The 20,577-nt window shown below is 37.5% G+C and overlaps 1 pseudogene; it reads left to right on the top strand.

Moving 5' to 3' along the window:
• Positions 1-8,566: 8,566 nt before the first annotated feature.
• LOC119520768 lies at positions 8,567-9,994 on the top strand (annotated as a pseudogene).
• Positions 9,995-20,577: the final 10,583 nt, after the last annotated feature.

Raw genomic sequence — 20,577 nt, 5'->3', positions numbered from 1 at the left:
GGCTGATTCAAGAAATGCCTTCATAGTAAAAACATTGAATGTAAATGGATTAAACTCCCCAATTAAAAGATACAGATTGGCTGAATGCATCAAAAAGTATGAACCGTTAATATGTTGCATGTGAGAGATTCATCTTAGACACAGGGACACAAAGAAATTGAAAGTGAAAGGATGGAAAATATATTTCATGCAAGCTACAGCCAAAAGAAAGCAGGAGTAGAAATATTAATCTCGGATAAAATAGGCTTGAAATGCAAGGATGCTATGAGAGACCAAGAAGACCACTACATACTAATAAAAGGGGAAATTCAACAAGAAGAAATACCAATCATAAATGTTTATGCACCCAATCAAGATGCCACAAAATACATGAGAAAAACAATGGCAAAACTTGAAGCAATTGATATTTCCACAATAATTTTGGGAGACTTCAACACATCACTCTCTCCTATAGATAGACCAACCAGACAGAAGACCAATAAGGAAATTGAAACCCTAAGCAATCTGATAAATGAATTTGTTTTAACAGATATATATAGAACATTACATCCTGAATCACCAGGATACACATTCTTTTCTAGTGATCACAGAACTTTCTCCAGAATAGACCATATGCTGGGACATAAAACAAGCCTCAATAACTTTTAAAAAATTGAAATTTTTCAAAGCACATTCTCTGACCACAATGGAATACAATTAGAAATAAATAACAGAGACTTAGAAAATTCACAAACACCTGGAGGTTAAACAACACAATCCTAAAATAAATGGTTTATAATGTAGAATGTAGGGTAACTAGTGATAGAGAGCAATTGGTGAAGGGGAAACAATAACCCAATAAGAACAGATAAACTATTTTGGGTGAGTTTAACATTCTGGGAATGCCCAGGTATGACTAAGCTTTGTTAATTTCTGGTGGGTGTAGTAGGAACAAGTTCACAGAAATGTTGCTATATTGGGTTATTTTCTTGGGGTAGGGTAGGACTCCCTTGTTATGATTTGTTGGAAATGATTTTTTATTGTATGATTTAAAAAAATTTTTTTTGATATAGTTGATTTTAAAAAAAGTTAATTGAAAAAAATACCATAAAATATATGCAGAGCCCCCTTGAGGAGCTGGTGGAGAATACAGGGGTATTGGCCTGTCCCACCGCAATGGTTGCTGATGTGCTCACAGACATAGGGTACTGGTGGTTTGATGGGATGAGCCCTCTACCACAGGACTTGCCCTTGGGAAGACTGTTTGCTGCAAGGATAGGCTAGACCTCCTTACAATTTTTCCTAAGATCCTTTCCCATATACCTCTTTGTTGCTCAGATGTGTCCCTATCTCTCTAGCTAAGCCAACTTGGCAGGTGAAATCACTGCCCTCCCCCCTACATGGGATCTGACATCCCAGGGGGGTAAATGACCCTGACAATGTAGAATATGACTCCCAGGGAGAAATTTAGACCCAGCATCATGGGATAGAGAACACATTCTTGACCAAAAGGGGGATGTGAAAGAAATTGAAATAAGCTTCAGTGGCAGAGAGATTCCCAAAGGAGCTGAGAGGTCACTCTGGTGGGCACTCTTACACACAATATATGCAACTCTTTTTAGGTTCTAATGAATTGGAATAGCTGAATACCTGAAATTATCAAACTACAACCCAGAACCCAGAATCTTGTAGATGACTGTATAAAAATTTAGCTTATGAGGGGTGACAATGTGATAGGGAAACCCATATTGTCCACACACCCCTTTGTCTTGTTTATAGATGGATGAGTAGAAAAATGGGAGAAGAAAAAAAAGGAGAAAAAGGCACCCAGTGTTCTTTTTTACCTCAATTGTTCTTTTTCACTTTAATTTTTATTCTTATTATTTGTGTGTGTGTGGTAATAAAAATGTCAAAAATTATTTTTTGTGATGAATTCACAGGTATATAATTGCACTGTAAACAATTTAATGTATGCTTTGTTTTGTATAACTGCCTGGTATGTGAATATATCTCAGTAAATATGAATTTAAAAAATGTACTAGAGACCCACAACAGCACACTTGAAGAGGCAGAAAAAAAAGTGAACCAGAGGAAAGAACAATTGGATGTGAATGCAGAATAGAACAAATGGTGAAAAAAAATCAAAAATTTGAAATGGATGACAGAAAAATAATGGATACCGTAAAGCACGTAAAATAAGAATCATTTGTGTCCCAAAAGGAGAAGTGAAGAGTAAAGGGCTGTGAAGAGTTTTGTGTCTGGAAGAAGAATAGAAGAGTAAAGGGCTATGAAGATATTTGAGGAGATAGTTGAGGTAAACTTCCCAACCATTATAAAAGACATAAATATGCAAATCAAAGACCAATGAACTCCAAATGAATAAATACAAACAGACACACTCCAAGACATACATTAATCACATTGCCAAATGTTGAAGAGAAGGAGAAAGTTCTAAAAGCAGCAAGAGAAGTGATTTTCCACCTAAGACTAAGTACTGACTACTCAATGGGCACCATGGGGGTGAGAAGGCAGTGGTATGACATATTTAAGATTTTGAAAGAGAAAAATTGGCAACCAAGAATTCTTTATCCAGCAAAGCTCTTTCAAACATGAGGGAGAACTAAAATTTTCACAGATAAACAAGTGATGAGAGAATTTGTTAACAAGAGAGATACCCTTCAAGAAATACTAAAGGGAGTTCTACCACCTGAGAAAAAAGAAAACAGAGAGACGTCTGGAAACAGGCAAAATGTGAAAAGTATTAGTAGGGCAACTTATAAGTAAAAAAAGAGAAGGGGGTAAATAGATCTGACAAATAAAAACCAAAGGGTGAGATGATTAGTTAAAGAACTGCCTTCACAGTAATGACTTTCAATGTGATTGGATTAAACTCCTCAATTAGAAGATACAGACCAGCAGGATGGATTTAAACATTTGATCCATTGATATGCTGTTTACAAGAGACTCATCTTAGAGCCAGTGACACAAAGGGTTTGAAAGTCAAAGGATGGAAAAAAAATTCCACTCAAGCTGCAGGCAAAAGATATCGGATAGCAATAGTAATATCAGACAAAAGAAGCCTTAAACACAAAGATGTCATAAGAGATGAAGAACACTATATATTAATAAAAAGGACAATTCAACAAGAATCATAATAATAGTGAATCATAAATACTTATGCACCCAATCAAGGAGCTCCAAAGTACATGAGAAAAATATTGGCAAAACTGAAGGGAAGAATAGAGAGCTCTACAATAATAGTGGGGGTCTTCAATACACCACTCTCTTCAATAGATAAAATTAGACCAAGGGATTAATAAGGAATTTGAGATCCTAAGCAATGTGATGAATGAATTAGACCTAATATATATATAGATCATTGCTTCCCCAAATACCAGGATGTACATTCTTCTCTAGCACTCATGGAACATTCTCCAGGATACACAATATGCTGGGCACAAAAGAAACCTCAATAAATTAAAAAGATTGAAATTATTCCAAGCACATTCTCTGATAAAAATGGAGTGCAGCTGGAAATCAAAAACTACACAAGAACCAGAACTTTCACAAATATATGGATGTAAATAACACACTCTTAACCAATCAGTGGGTCAAAGAAGAAACTGCAAGGGAAATCAGTAAATATTTAGAGACAAATGAAAATGAAAACACAACATATCAAAACCTATGGGATGCAGTGAAGCAGTACTGAGAGGGAAACTTATAGCTCTAAATGCATGCATTAAAAAGAAAGAGAGAGCTAAAACCAAAGACATAACTGAACATCTGAAGAATGTAGAGAAAGAACATTCAACTAACCCTAAATTGAGTAGAAGAAAGGAAATAGCAAAGATTAAAGAAGAAATAAATGATCTGGAAAATAAAAAAGTGAAAAAAACACTATAGAATAAATAAAAACAAAAGTTGGTTCTTTGAGAAGATTAACAAGATTAGACCAGCTAGACTGACAAAGTCAAAACAGAGAAGATCCAAATAAACAAAATCAGAAATGAGAGAGGCTCATTAGTATAGATCTTGAAGAAATTTAAAAATCATAAGAGGATACTATGAACATCTATACAACAATGACCAGACCACTTAGAGAAAACAGAATTTTCCTGGAAAAACTTGAACAACCTAGAGTGACCTGAGAAGAAAGAGAAGTCCTCAACAAATCAATCTCAAGTAAAGAGATCTAGTCATCAAAAAACTTCCTACAAAAAAAATACCCAGGGCTAGATGGCTTCACAGCAGAATTTTTTCACACATTCCAAAAAGAACTAACACAAAAAAAAAAATTCAGGAAAAAGGAACACTGTCTGTCTAAGTCATATTATAAAGCTAACATCACTAATACCAAAAAGACATAAAGATACTACAAGAAAGGAAAACTACAGACCAATTTCCATAATGAATATAGACACAGAAATTTTCAACAGAATAGTTGCAAATCAAATCCAAAAGCACATTAGAATAATTATACAACACAAACAAGTGGGGTTCATTGTAGGCATGCAAGTGTTGTTCAATTAAGAAAATAAATCTCGGTGATAGAATGCATTAACAAATCAAAAGGGAAAAATCAGAGGATCATCTCAATAGATGCTAAAAAAACATTCAACTAAATTCAGCATCCTTTTTTGAGAAAAATACTTCAAAAGGCAGGAATTGAGGGAAACTTCCACAATATGATAAACTGCATATATGAAAAACCCACAGCCAGCATAGTACTCAATGGTGAGAGACTGAAAGCCTTCCCTCTAAGATCATGAAAGAGACAGAATGCCCACTGTCACCAGTTATTCAACATTGTGCTAGAAGTGCTGGACAGTGCAATCCAGCAAGACAAAGAAATAAAATGCATCCAAATTGGAAACGAAGAAGTAAAACTGTCATTATTTGCAGATGATATGATATGACCTTATACTGGAAAACCCTAAGAAATAAATGACACATCTACTAGAACTAATAAACAAATTTAGCAAAGTAACAGGACACATTAATGCACATAAATCAGTAATGTTTCTGTATGCTAGAAATCAATGTATTACAGCACATTAACAAATCAAAGAGAAAAATCAAACGATCATCTCCATAGATGCTAAAAATCATTCAAGTAAATTCATCATTCTTTTTTTTGATAAAAACACTTCAAAAGGCAGGAATTGAGGGAAACTTCCTCAATATGATATAGGGAATATATGAAAACCTACAACTAGTGTAGTACTCAATGGTGAGAGACTTAAAGCCTTCCCTAAGATCAGGATTGAGACAAGAATGCCCACTCTCACCACTGTTATTCAACATTGTGCTAGAAGTTCTAACCAGAGCAGTTAGGCCAGAAAAAGAAATAAAATGCATCCAAATTGGAAAGGAAGAGGTAAAACATTCACTATTTGCAGATGATATGATCCTATATTTGGGAAATCCTAAGCAATGGATGACAAAGTTTCTTGAGCTAATAAGCATATTCACAAAGTGGCTCGTCATCTTTCCCTGTGAAGCCATCTGGTCCTGGGGTACAAGATTAATGTGCAAAAAAATTAATAATGTTCTTATACACTAATAATGACCAAACTGAAGAGGCAATCAGGAAAAAAATCCAATTCATAATAGCAACTAAAAGAATCAAGTATGTAGGAATAAATTCAACCAGAGAATACAGAGAAAATTACAAAATTTTCTGAAAGAATTTAAAAAGGACCTACATAAGTGGAAACATACTCCCTGTTCATGGATAGGAAGGCTAAACATCATTAAGGTGCCAAGTCTACCCAAACTGATCAACAGACTCAATGCAATAGGAGTCAAAATTCCAACATCTTACTTTGCAGACTTTGAAATGATAGTTATAAAATTTATTTGGATTGAAAAGGGGCCTGGAATTGTCAAAAATATTCTAAAAACAAGAATGAAGTGGGAGGACTTACATTTCCTGACTTTAGTTCAAAACAGCACAAAGATAGACATATTGATCAAGGGAATATAATCAAGAGTTCATAAACAGACCCCCAAATTTATGAACTGATTTTTGGCAAGGTCCCCAAATCCACTGAACTGGGACAGAATAGCCTCTTCAACAAATGGGGCCACAAGAGCTGGATATCCACATTGAAAAGAATGAAATAACACCCATCCTTCACTCTCTATAGAAAAATTAACTCAAAGTGGTTCAAAGAGCTCAATGTAAGAGCCAGTATCATAAAACTTCTATAAGAGAATATAGGAAAACATCTTCAAGTCCTAGTAATAGGAGGTAGCTCCTTACACCTTACACCCAAAGTGCAAGCAGCAAAAGAAAAAAATAAATGAGAATGCCTGAAAATCAAAAGCTTCTGTGCCTCAAAGGACTTTGTCAAAAAAAGTGAAAATACAGCCAACTCAGAGGGAGAGAATATTAGGAAGCCCGACTATGCAGCATATATAGATATCCTACAACTCAATGACAATAGTACAAATAGCCCAATTATAAAATGGGCAAATGATATGAAAACACCCTTTTCCAAAGATGAAATACAAGCGGCTAAACCACACATGAAAAAATGTCCATCTTCAGTAGCTTTTAGGGAAATGTAAATCAAAACCACAATGAGATATGTCATACCAGTAAAAATGGCTGCCATTAAACAAACAGGAAACCATAAATAATGGAGAGGATGGGAGAAATTGGAACATTTATCCACTGGTGGTGGGAATGTATAATGGTATAGCCACTGTGGAAGACAGTTTGGCAGTTCCTCAGAAAACTAAATATCAAGTTGCTCTATGACCCAGGAATTGCACTACATGGTATATACCAAGAAGATTTGAAAGCAGTGGGATGAACAAATATTTGCACACTGATGTTCATAGTGGCATTTATTCACAGTCCAAGTGTCCTTCAACAATGAGTAGATAAACAAAATGTGGTATATACATACAATGGAAAATTATGTAGCAGTAAGAAGGAATGAGGTCCTGAAATACGTGGCAACATGGATGAACCTTGAAGATATAGTGCTGAGTGAATTAAGTCAGACACTAAAGGAGAAATATTGTATATCACTAATATAAAACCCTAGATTATATAAAATCACAGTCTTAATATGTAGAATAGACAGGACCTACAGATAGAAGCCAGAGAAGGGTGAATGATAACCTAATATATACAGACTTGTTAATGAGGTTGAGCATAAAGGTATGGGAATGGACAAAGGTGACAATAGTTTGTTAATGGGATTATAAATTTTAGTGCTGCATTGAAGCCAAACACGATGGAAAGGGCTTGCTTAAGGGCATGTGTCTCACATATTATCACTACAAGTATAAATAGATTCTTGCACAATCTACTTCTAAGGTATGAGTCTGGTGCAAAGAGTAAACAACAGAGTGGGAAATATGAAAAACTATGTATTGCATACTATGGACTGTATTTAATAGGTATGCCTTACTAGTTCCCACATAATACTAGGGATAAGTAATTGAGGGGTGGTAAGAACTTTGAGGTATTTTGGGTTATGATAACTGGTTAAAATTGAGAGTGATGATCATGTACAATGAAGTGAAGGTAATGTGAGACACTGTTTATATTGGACAGAATATATGCTATGTGAAATTTGGGAACGTCTACTTAATAAATCAAGCACTCAATCTTGAGGCTTGCTCTTGTGAAAATTAATTTTGAAAAGGGTAGGTTAAGCCTACTGGTAATTATGCCTAAGAGTATCTTCCAGAGAACGTCTTTTGTTGCTCAGAACCTCTTTTGTGCCTTTGCCCAATGCTGCAGATAAATTCATTACCCTCTCCTCTATGTGGTACATGACTCCCAGGGGAGTGGGTTTCCTTGGGCGATATGGGACATGACTCCAAGGAATGAGCCTGGCCCTGGCATTGTGGGATTGGGAATATCTTCTTGACTAAAAGGGGGAAAGAAAATGTAACAAAGTAAGGTTTCAGTGGCTAAGAGAGTTCAAATAGAGTAAAGAGGCTATCCTGGAGGTTATATCTAGGTATTCCAAATGACCACAGTATACCAAGCCCAAATCAACAGTAGTCCTGAAAACCCTAAAGAATACTCAGATCCCCATCTGAGACTCTGTAAATGTTTCATAAGTTTATTTTTCAGAAACTTATTTCTTCCAGTGTGTTCCTATGGCAGATAAGTCCCCAAACCCACAGGGAACAGCTTCTTCAAAAACATCAATCAGTTGCACCCCCTTCCCAATAATGTTGACACACCTTTTCTTTTTTTTTTTTTATCTTCATTTTATTGAGATATATTCACATACCACGCAGTCATACAAAACAAATTCTACATTCGATTGTTCACAGTACCATTACATAGTTGTACATTCATCACCTAAATTAATCCCTGACACCTTCATTAGCACACACACAAAAATAACAAGAATAATAATTAAAGTGAAAAAGAGCAATTGAAGTAAAAAAGAACACTGGGTACCTTTGTCTGTTTGTTTGTTTGTTTCCTTCCCCTATTTTTCTACTCATCCATCCATAAACTAGACAAAGTGGAATGTGACACACCTTTTCAATATGAAAAACAGTGTGGAGCAGCCTGCCTGTCGCCCTCCGGGGTCCATGCCACATCATGCTTGGCGGCCCCTGCCGCCTCCTCAGGGCCTCCGTAGCGTGGCGCGGTGCTGCTCTAGGCGCTGGCGCGCTGCTTGCTGCTGGACCTGGAGACGCACTGGTTAGGGCACTGAGGCCCTATTTCAGCACCAAGACTCACTACGAGGATGCCAATCCGGGGCTGATGCCCAACTCTGAGGCGCCACGGTGGGATCTGGATCTGCTGGAGGGGACCTGCACCTCCGTGCAGCTGATCGCTCTCATCCGTCACGGCACCCGCTACCCCATGGCCAAACAAATTCGCAAGCTGCGACAGCTACACGGGCTGCTGCAGGCCCACAGGCCAGGTGATAGCAGAGCCAGCGCTGTTGGCGGACCCGACCTGAGTGCCGCGCTGGCAGATTGGCCGCTGTGGGAAGCGGACTGGATGGACGGGCAGCTGGTGGAGAAGGTGCGGCAGGACATGCGACAGCTGGCGCTGCGTCTGGCCTCGCTCTTCCCTTCTCTCTTCAGCCCTGAGAACTACGGTCGCCTGCCGCTCATCACCAGCTCCAAGCACTGCTGCATGGATTGTGGCGCTGCTTTCCTGGAGGGGCTTCAGCAGCACTACCACCTGGGACTGCCACCACCAGACGTTGCCAAAAAGGAGTGTGGACTTCCAAGGATTAATGATAAACTATTGTGAGAAATTTTTAACTGAAGTAGAAAGGAATGCTATGGCTTTTTACCATGTAGAAGCCTTCAAAATTGGACCAGAAATACAGAACATTTTTTAAAAAGTTGAAGCTACTTTGCAAGTGCCAGTAAGAGATTTAAATGCAGACTTAATTCAAGTAGCTTTTTTCACCTGTTCATTTGACCTGGCAATTAAAGGTGTTAAATCTCCTTGGTGCAATGTTTTTGACATAGTTGATGCAAAGATATTAAAGTATTTAAATAATCTGAAACAATACTGGAAAAGAGGATATAGCTATACTATTGATAGTCAAGCCAGCTGCACTCTGTCTCAGGAAATCCTTCAACACTTGGACAAAGCAATTGAACAGAAACAAAGGTCTCAGCCAATTTCTTCTCCAGTCATCCTCCAGTTTGGTCAGGCAGAAATCCTTCTTCCACTGCTTTCTCTTATGGGCTACTTCAAAGATAAGGATCCCCTAACAGCTTACAATTACAAGGAACAAATGCATCAGATGTTCTGTAGTGGTCATATTGTGCCCTATGCCACAAACTTGATATTTGTGATTTACCATTTTGAAAATGCTAAGAATCCTAAAGAATTCCAAGTGCAGATGTTGCTGAATGAAGAGGTGTTACCCTTTGCACACTCCCAGGAGACTGTTCCTTGTATGAGGATCTGAAAGACCATTACAAGGACATCCTTCACAGTTATCATACCAGTGGAGAATGTGAATTACCAAAGATAAATAGCACATCTGATGAGCTATGAGTAACTAGAGAACATTTTTAATTAATCAGAATCTATAGAGAGTGATTACATACTTGGAATATGTGGACAGGCCTTTGATTACTGAAGGCTTTCACATTACTTGGGGATTTCTGTCTTTTCACAGAAAAATTTTGATTTCTTTTTGGATTTGAATATGGATATGAAAGAAATTATTGTACACTGGAGCAGCTCTCTTAAGGGGAACAATAGAGAGCAAAAATCTATTTAAGAAGCAGCTGGCACTGCAAATGTTTACAGAAACAAAATTCCTCCTATTTCTATTCCTCTATTTCTATGAGATAAAATAAGATTTCAAAATGACACATGAAAAGTTTTGGAGCAACAAAATATTATATCATCTAGTCTATAAGTTCATTGAATTAAGTCTAGGAACTTTACCATTTGTGCTGTGGTTCTCTCGTTTTTCCTCAAGTAGGACTGTTCTAGAATTTATTGTCTGTTTTAATCAGAAATAGTTGATAAACTGGGATTATCACTTTGGAAGAAAATGAACATCTCTATTTGAGAGTTGTTGAAACAATAATAAGAAACATTTAGAGTCTTATTTCAAAGGAGACCTTCACTAAAGCAAGACAAAAATATAATGAAATAAGTAAACATTTTAGTAGTATTTATAAAGTATTCAAATACTTTTCAGTAATTCCTTTTACCCTCCCAGTATTATGAGGCTATTGTTAAATTATTTATCATAACAGTTTTACATATATAACAATGGAAGGACAAAGAGGACCATTAGCAACAAGTCAGGTACATAGAATCAAAGTTTATTAAATCCATTACTTAGCTATATTTTTATTCTGTCAGTTATATTTTTATAGTTTGCTATTAGATGAAATGTATATTTTGGTGGTTTATTTCTTTAATTTGTTTGGTTTTGTGTGTGGTGCTTTTTTTTTTTTTAAAGACTTCATCCTTTTCTTACCTTCACAGATTTGAACCTTTCTAAGAAATAGTTCTTTGTTATGTCAAATACCATGAAAAGTATTTGCTATAATAATAAAAAGAATTTTGTGATTTCCAAAAAAAAAAAAACAAAAAAAGTTTGTGTGGTCACTGCCCAGACATCCCTTAAGATTGAGACAGTGATCAAACAAGAGTGAGGAGTAGCAACAGACAAGATAGGTTTTAACAAAGGGTTATGAATACTGAATCATTATATATATATATATATATATATATATATATATATATATATATATATATATATATTAGTTTCTAGTGTATTAGAACACCTAGAAGGAAGTAATGAAAATTGTGGAACTCTAACCAATTATATTTTTTGAAATTTGCTGTATAATTAACTTGTTAAATCACACTTTGAAAGTTATCATTTTTCTGTATATATGTTATATTTTACAATAAAAATGCTTTAAAAAGAAGAAATTCTAAGGGAGGATATTCCAAAATAAAAAGAAAATTAAAAGAATCACAAGAGAGCATTTGACTAAAGTCTGTACAGATATGTTTGTAAACTGAAATGAAACTAGTGATTTTCCAGGAAAATATCAATTACCTCAACTTACTGCAGAAGAAATAAAAATGTTAAAACATTAACCATGGACCAATTTGAGAGTGTTACCCAAGGAAGAATTCCCTCTGGTTCACTACACCTACCCCCAAATGATGGACAAATCTAAATGGTTTCACAGGTGAATGTTTTCAGTTCTTCCAGGAATAGATAATTCTGATTGTGTTTATGCTTTTCTAGGGCATTTGATGTCAGCATAATATCAATATTAAAACCTGATCATCATAACACATATGGAAAAGAAAATGTATTCTAATATAATTTATAAAAATTGATACAAAACATCAAATAAAATATTAGAAGATAAAATTTGTAAGTATGTTTAATAAATAATTTAAAGGGACCAATTGGAATTCATCCAAGAAATGTCAGGGTGATTGACATGGGAACTATTTTAATATAATTAACCATTTAATAGTTCAGAGGAGAAAAATTCTTCTCCATAAAAATAAAAGGCATTTGACAATATTAAATATCCATTTATGACTTAAAATAACCCTTAATAAAATAGAAATGTGTCAAAAATTGCATTTATAAAAAAAAGTAAATAGACAAAAATACAAAAAAAAAAGGAAAAAGAAAAGTAAAATGGCAGTCTACTCAAAGGAAGAAAACATTTGGAAACCACATATAGATAAGAGTTTAAATCCAGAATATATAAATAAATCTTACAACTCAACAACAAAAGAATAATGAACCCAATTTTTAAAAATTGGCAATAGACATGAATAAACAGTTTTCCAAGGAGGAAATACAAATGGCTGAAAAGGTGCTCAAGTGCACTAGCTGACAGGGAAATGCAAATTAAACTTGCAATAAAATAACATAATAACATTTCACATCTACTAAAATGGCCTTTATCAAAAAACAGAAAACTACAAGTACTGGAAAGCATGTGGAGAAATATGTACACTTATTCACTGTTCTTGGGAATGCAGAAAGGTGCAGGTGCTCTGCATGGCCCCATTCCCAGGTAACATCATACCTGATCTCAAACAAACAAATGATGGGTGCCATGTCTCATAGAAGCAGGATGTTAGTATCTTTCAAAATGGAAATCAGCTGAGGTAAATGAAATGCAAGTTCCAAATGTTAAAAGAGAACAATGTGTGTACTAACTCTTGCAAAATGATTTCATTGCAGGAGTTAAAGCAGGATAATCTGCTGGAAAGTTGAGAATTTAATACACATATTTGAGTTTTGGGGTGACTTGGCCTTTCCACACTCTCATTTTCCATTCTATGATGTGGGAACAGCAAGGGGACCTACTTATTAAGCTTATAATCACTGATCCTGTGAGACTCCCTAAGGCTGACTCTGAGTGGCACTTTATTGTCAGAATTTGTCATATTGTTTGTCCTCTGTTTGCCTAAGATTTCTTATCTATCTTTAACAATAATTATGACTACCTCCTGTGTAATATGTTGTGAGAAATAATGAGCTAGGACATTCAAAGCACACAGAATTTTGTCCAATGTACATTAAGGTTTCAAGTAAGATTTATTATGACCTGATAACCCTCCCATGCTTTCAAAATAAAGGTTAACTCTCCTTTGGGAAACTTTTATCAAATTAGGAAGAATTGAACTAGCAATTCAATAGAAAAGTACCTTCAATAACCTAGAACACACAAGAGATTAATCTCAATTTTCTTAGTTCATCCCTGTCATGGCCCAAGAGGGCTTTTGTAGCCAAAGGATTAAAGAAAGCACCAGACACATTCTGAGACGTGAGCTTTTTTATAGGGCTTACCTACAGGGTGGGGAAGTCAAGTCAAATTGCCCTGAAATCAGAAGTTTCTCTGAATGGACTCAGGAGCACAATGTGGAAATAGTCTGCACTTTGGGGGGCTGGAGAAGCTGGTTATAAAGGCTTGACATTCATATGGCAGGGCATGGGGTCATGCAGTGTACGGAGGGGTTGATTGTAGTCAACAAGGAGGAGGGGAAGATTGTAGAGATAACAGTATCTCAGGGAGTCTCAGGGAGGAGGTAGTTTTGGGTATAGATTAGAGTTAGCAACTGATATTACAAGGAGAATACATCAAAGTTCAGTTGTCCTAGGTCAAGGAAACTGCTGTGCGCAGTTTTCAAGTTACTTGGGGGCCAGGGGCTCCTACAGTCCACCCCTATGCAGTGATTTGCATTGACTATAGGGCAGATATTGCACCCATAATTCACAACAATACAGTGAACAGCAGAGTACAAGTAAACCAGTATGTATGGAAAATAATCCTATTAACAAGTACACCATGGCCAAGTTAAAGAATTAAACCATTTGGACAAAGTATTATCAGATAAATATTCAATATTTTGTATATGATCTGACATGTAATCAAGAGCCTGTGTTACATTTTGTGAGTTATCAGGTACATATACACAACACTGAATATTAATTAAAGCACAGGTACACCTGGGGCTAAAATAGCTAATGGATAAAACTACCAGGCAGTCTCCTTTACTCTATATCAAGGTTTTTGGTTTGTTTTACCATTTCCTAACTTTGTCCACAGAAATAAATTTCCCTTCTGCAAAGCTTCTGCAACTTTCTATAACCATCCAGTTTTTTTAGGACAAAACTACTTCCCTTTTCCTTTTCATACAAAACATTTTTTTATACCTCTTATACTTAAGTTTACCAAAACAATTTTGGAAATTGTTTTCAAGCAGACATTGTACAGCAGACAATTACCACAAAAATGAAAATCTGTTAGAATAATGCTAAGTACAAAACTTTAGTTAATTCATTATTGAAACAGTAATATACAATTTTTTAACAAGAATTAATAACACATGTAGGAAAAATATATAAGCTAAGTTTTCATTAATGGATAGAAGATTTCAAGGTGAAGGTTTTTTAATTCCCAAATTTCTCCCCATGCGAGGAGCCCATCAGGGTCAGATCTACAGTTAGTTTGGGGTTGCAGTTATGCATACAGTTCCCTGGGGGATGGGGGGCCCCAGATGGGGAATACAAATAACCTTTGGCATAATACCCCATGGGCTTAGGATTTTCAACCAGGTTGGCTGCATGGGCCAGAATGAGAGCCAATTGACCTTATTTTCCCCAATTTCTAGTGCACAGGAAGAGAAGATTATTATTGCTGCTTCACTGCAGCTTCAGGGCATCTGACCCCCTTTATTTGAGTTTGCAAATACTACATGGGCTCTGCAGTTGCCATTTCCACAGGACTGGGAGCTGCTGTTTTCTGTCTGGGGTTAATGCTGGTACTGTCGTAGAGTCCATTGTTGTAAGGAGTTTCTATCATCCTTTGAGTGTTCCTTTAAAAGGCCATTCAGGGACAACCTAAGATGACAACTAGGTGAGACAGGGCAAAAAACACCTCCATGAAAAATACTAGATAAAAACCAGAAAGTGACCAGAACACCACTGCTAGTGAAGCATCAACCAGACAAGGTATGCTAAATCCACGAGGAACATGCATTCAGTGAAACCAGGAGCCTACATTCTGAAATGAGTGAGTGAATCAGCTGAAAGTCCAATGGCCATGCTGTGGTGTGGGGAAATGGTGGGTTGGTATTTGGAGATGGATTAGTTCTTTAAAAAAATCCCAGGAGTGGCTGCAGATATGATGGGGAGAGCCATGCAGTGAAGCATGGTGGGAGCAGGCTGGGCTAATGCCTCAGAGTCTGGCATGGAGGATATGCCTTCCCACACCTGCTGCTGATTGTCTCAAGACCAGAGAAGCAGAGGGGAGCCAAAAGGAGGAAACAACCACATTTCTTGTAGCCATCTCCCCAGCAGGTGGGGGATGCTCTGCCTGGGGCCAGACCCAAAGCCCAGAGCCACACCAAGAAACCCAGGTGATGGGGAATCTTTCCCACAGCACTACACACAAGCCACAAAATCAGCCATGGACAGTGACCTTTAATACACCCACAGCTGATTGTCCTGGAGCTGAGAGGGAGGAGCTGTGCAAAAAGGGGGGAGTTAACTCATCCCATTCAACCATCTTTGAAGTGCACTGGGAGTGCCCTTGCACAGCCCAGTGACTCAGGGCTTCCCTGGTGGGCCAGTGTGCACCTGTGATGTGGCACAGCCCTCCCTCGGTAGAGGTCCTGGAAGAACACAGCTGGGAAGGGGGAACCACTCAGAAATCCCAGGGACCCTACACAAATACCAAGGACTTGTGGGTCAGTGGCAGAAAGAATCAGTGCAAAGAATGAAATGAAGGCTTAGGCTCCTACAACAGCCTTAAATCTCTGGGAACACCTAGGAGGTTTGATTATTAAAGCTGCCCTGCCTGCCTAACCACACAGACACATGCCCCACATTTGGGGCAGACAGCACCAACAACACACCTAAACTTGGTGCACCAATTGGACCCCACAAGAATCACACCCCCACACACCACAAAGACAAAGTTGGGGAGAACTGACTTGAGGAGAATAGGTGACTCACAGAAACCATCTGCTGGTTAGTTAAAGTGTACTCCACAAAGCTGCAGTTCTGTCACATTAGGGATCAAGTAAAGCAAATCCCAAGAGTCCAAAAACAACAGAAAATCTTAAAGCATATGATAAAACCAGACAATATGGAGAACCCAAACCAAAACACCCAAATCAAAATCTCAGAAGACACACAGTACTTGGCACAACTAATCAAAGAATTATAGACAGGCAACAAGAGCATGGCTCAGGATATAAAGGAGATGAAGAAGAGCATGGCACAGGATATACAGGACATAAAGTAGACCCTAGAAGAGCATAAAGAAGAAATTGTGACAACACGTGGAGGAAGGGCAAGATGGCAGAATAGAGAGGAGAGGAAGCTCAGTAGTCCCCCTGGAACAGCTACAAAAAACCAGAAACAACTAGTAAATAATCCAGAATAACTGCAGGGGGACAAACGAGACCATCCACTCATCATACACCAACCTGAATTGGGAGGAATGCCCAAGAACACAGCATAAAATCTGTAAGTAAAACCTGCAGAACCAAGTCATGGGAACCCCTCCCCCATAGCCCAAGCTGCAAAGCCTCGTGGTGCCAGAGAGAAGCTCTCTCCCAGCAAGCGAATATAGCTCAGCTGAGCTCCAAATGGGGTTTTAAGTAGCAAGTGTGAACTGCTCACTACAGGTACGCATCCCCAAAAAACAGACAGAGGCTTTGGGTGACGACTGACCTGGGAGAGCCGGAGGGTTGCCTTTGACTGGGTCTGAAGGGGAATATCTGTTTCTTTTTCAGCTCAGTGGAGAAAGCCCCAGCCATTTTCAGTTTCCAGGGCTGTGAAGTGGAGAAGGGTGGAGACAGCACAAGCAGAGAGTGAGACCATTGAAATGCTAATGACCTTCACCTGGGGGCTCTGTCTTATCTAGGAGGAAAGGGGTGGGGCCCTTTCCATTCAGAACCAGACCCCAGAGCCTGGGGGAACACAGCCATACCTCCTCACACTAGTCAAGAATTATAGGCTAACAGACTTCACCTGCTGGGCAGAAAAGCACAGTGACCCGAGGCATCAAAGGGTGGAGCAATTTTCTAAGACACACCTGCAGGGAAACCAGGTAATGAATATTTCTTCCCTCTGGGACCTGAGCCTGTTCTGGTCTGGGAAAACCTGATTTGGATAACCAAGGAAACTATGCCTAGACAACAGAAAATTACAACCTACACTAAGAAAAACAAAATTATGGCCCAGTCAAAGGAACAAATGAACCCTTCAACTGAGATACAGGAATTTAAACAACTAATGCTAAATCAAATCAAAAAGTTTAGAGAAGATATTGCAAAAGAGATAGAGGCTGTAAAGGAAGCACAAGGCATGTATACGGCAGAAATAAAAAGTTCAAAAGAACACCTAGTAGAATCCATGGAAATGAAAGGCACAACACAAGAGATGAAAGACACAATGGAAACATACAACAGCAGATCTCAAGAGGCAGAAGAAGACACTCAGGAACTGGAGAACAAAACACCTGAAAGCCTACATGCAAAGGAGCAGATGGAGAAAAGAATGAAAAAATATGAGCAATGTCTCCGGAAACTCAAGGATGAAACAAAGTACAATAATGTACGTATCATTGGTGTCCCAGAAGGAGAAGAGAAGGGAAAGGGGGCAGAAGCAATAATAGAGGAAATAATTAATGAAAATTTCCCATCTCTTATGAAAGACATAAAATTACAGATCCAAGAAGCGCAGCGTACTCCAAACAGAAGAGATATGAACAGACCTATGCCAAGACACTTAATAATCAGATTATCATATGTCAAAGACAAAGAGAGAATCCTGAAAGCAGCGAGAGAAAAGCAATCCATTACATACAAAGGAAGCTTAATAAGACTGTGTGGATCTCTCAGCAGAAACCATGGAGGCAAGAAGGAAATGGTGTGATATATTTAAGATAGTGAAAGAGAAAAACTACCAACCAAGAATCCTGTATCCAGCAAAGCTGTCCTTCAAATATGAGGGAGAGCTCAAAATATTTTCTGGCTAACAGACAATGAGAGACTTTGTGAACAAGACACCTGTACTACAGGAAATACTAAAGGGAGCACTACAGGGTGATAGAAGACAGGACTGCGTGATTTGGAACACAATTTGGGGAGATGGTAGCACAACAATGTAAGTACACTGAACAAAGGTAACTATGAATACGGTTGAGAGAGGAAGGTGGGGAACAGGTGAGACACCACAAGAAAGGAGGAAAGACAAAGACTGGGACTGTGTAACTTGGTGAAATCTAGAGTATTCAACAATTGTGATAAAATGTACAAATATGTTCTTTTATGAGGGAGAACAAGCAAATGTCTACCTTGCAAGGTGTTAAAAATGGGGAGGCACTGGGGGAGGGATGCAATCAGCATAAACTAGAGACTGTAACTAGTAGAATCATTGTATTATGCTTCCTTTAATGTAATAAAGGTGATATACCAAGGTGAATGCAGATAAGAGGGGGATAGGGGAGGCATGTTAGACACTTTACATTGGTTGTATTGTCTGATTCTTTATTCTACTTTGATTTAAGGTTATTTTTCCTTTTGCTGCTTCCTAGCTGTCTTTTTTTTCCTCTTTCTTTTGCCTCTCTACCTTCTTTGACTGTCCTTCCTGCCTTGTAGAAGAAATGTAGATGCTCTTATATAGATAATGGTGAAGGTGGTGAACACATAAATGTATGACCATGCAGAAAACCATCGATTATTTACTTGGGATGGAATGTATGGTGAGTGAACAAAACCATATTAAAAAAAAAAAAATGGGTTGATGACAAAACCTCGAGGGCAATATACTGAGTGAAATAAGCCAGACACATTAGGACAATTATTGCAGGGTCTCACTGATAGGAACTAATTATAATATGTAAACTCATAGACATGAAATATAAGGTACCAAGATATAGGACGAGGCTTAAGAATGGGAACTGGTTGCTTAGTATGAGCAGAATGTTCAATTAGGGTGAACTTAAATGTTTGGAAATGAACAGGGGTGTTGGTAGCAAGATGTGAGAATAACTAACAGTGCCGAATGGTGTGTGAATGAGGTGGAAAGGGGAAGCTCAGAGTCATATATGTTACCAGAAGGAAAGTTGGAGGTCAAAAGGTGGGAAAGTATAAAACTGAATCCTATGGTGGGCAATGTCCATGATCAACTGTACAAATACTAGAAATCACTTCCATGAACCAGAACAAATTTATGACAATACAATTAGAAGTTAATAATAGAGGGGCATATAGGGAAGAACTATATACCTCTTACAAACTATATACTACAGTTAGTAGTATTTCAACATTTTTTCATAAACAGTAACAAATGTACTATATCAATACTATGAGTCAACAATTGAGGGGGGTTGGTTAGGGATAGGGGAGGATTGGAGTTTCCTTTCCTTTTCTTTTTTTTTTTTTTCATCTTTCACTTTATTTCTTGTCTGGAGTAATTAAAAGTTTCTAAAAACTGAACAAAAATTAAGTGTGATGGATGCACAGCTGTATGAGGGTACCCAGGGGCAAGTGATTGTACACTTTGGATCTTTGGATAATTGTAATTGTATGGTATCTGAAAAATCTCAATAAAAATGAAAAAAAAAAAAAGAAGAAATTGCAAGAGTAAATAAAAAATAGAAGATCTTATGGAAATAAAAGAAACTGTTGGCCAAATTAAAAAGACTCTGGATACTCATATTACAAGATTAGAGGAAGTTGAACAACAACTCAGCCTTCTTGAGGACCACAGAACAGAAAATGAAAGAACAAAAGAAAGAATTGGGAAAAAAATAAAAAAATTCAAAATGGATCTCAGGGATATGATAGATAAAATAAAACATCCAAATTTAAGACTCATTGGTGTCCCAGAAGGGGAAGAGAAGGGTAAAGTTTAGAAAGAGTCTTCAAAAAATGGTTGGAGAAAACTTCCCAAACCTTCTACATAATATAAATACACAAAGCATAAATGCCCAGCAAACTCCAAATAGAATAAATCCAAATAAACCCAATCCAAGACATATTCTGTTTAGACTGTCAAATACTGAAGAGAAGAAACAAATTCTGAAAGCAGCAAGAGAAAAGCAATTCACCACATACAAAGGAAACAACATAAGACTAAGTAGTGACTACTCAGCAGCCACCATCGAGGTGAGAAGGCAGTGGCATAACATATTTAAAATTCTGAGAGAGAAAAATTTCCAAACAAGAATACTTTATCCAGCAAAACTCTCCTTGAAATTTGAGGGAGAGCTTAAATTTTTCACAAACAAAAAAATGCGGAGAGATTTTATTAATAAAAGACCTGCCCTACTTTAGATTCTAAAGGGAACCCTACCAACAGAGAAAAAAGCTGAGGGACTTCACCACCAGTAGCTCAGTCCTATAAGAAATGCTAAAGGGAGTTGAGCAGGCTGAAAGGAAGGGACACTAAACAATTGACTGAAACTACATGAACAAATAATGAGTACCACTAAAGATCACATGGTAAATATAAATACAACTGCTACTGTATTTTTGATTTGTAACTCCACTATTTACTTCCCACAGGTTCTAAAATACATAAACTGCAATGATAAATCAGTGGTTTTGGACTC

The sequence above is a fragment of the Choloepus didactylus genome, chromosome 26 (genome assembly GCF_015220235.1).
Source record: "Choloepus didactylus isolate mChoDid1 chromosome 26, mChoDid1.pri, whole genome shotgun sequence".
Classification (NCBI taxonomy): domain Eukaryota; kingdom Metazoa; phylum Chordata; class Mammalia; order Pilosa; family Megalonychidae; genus Choloepus; species Choloepus didactylus.
Note: the sequence above shows the minus strand (reverse complement) of the source record. Positions and strands in the feature narration are given on the sequence as shown.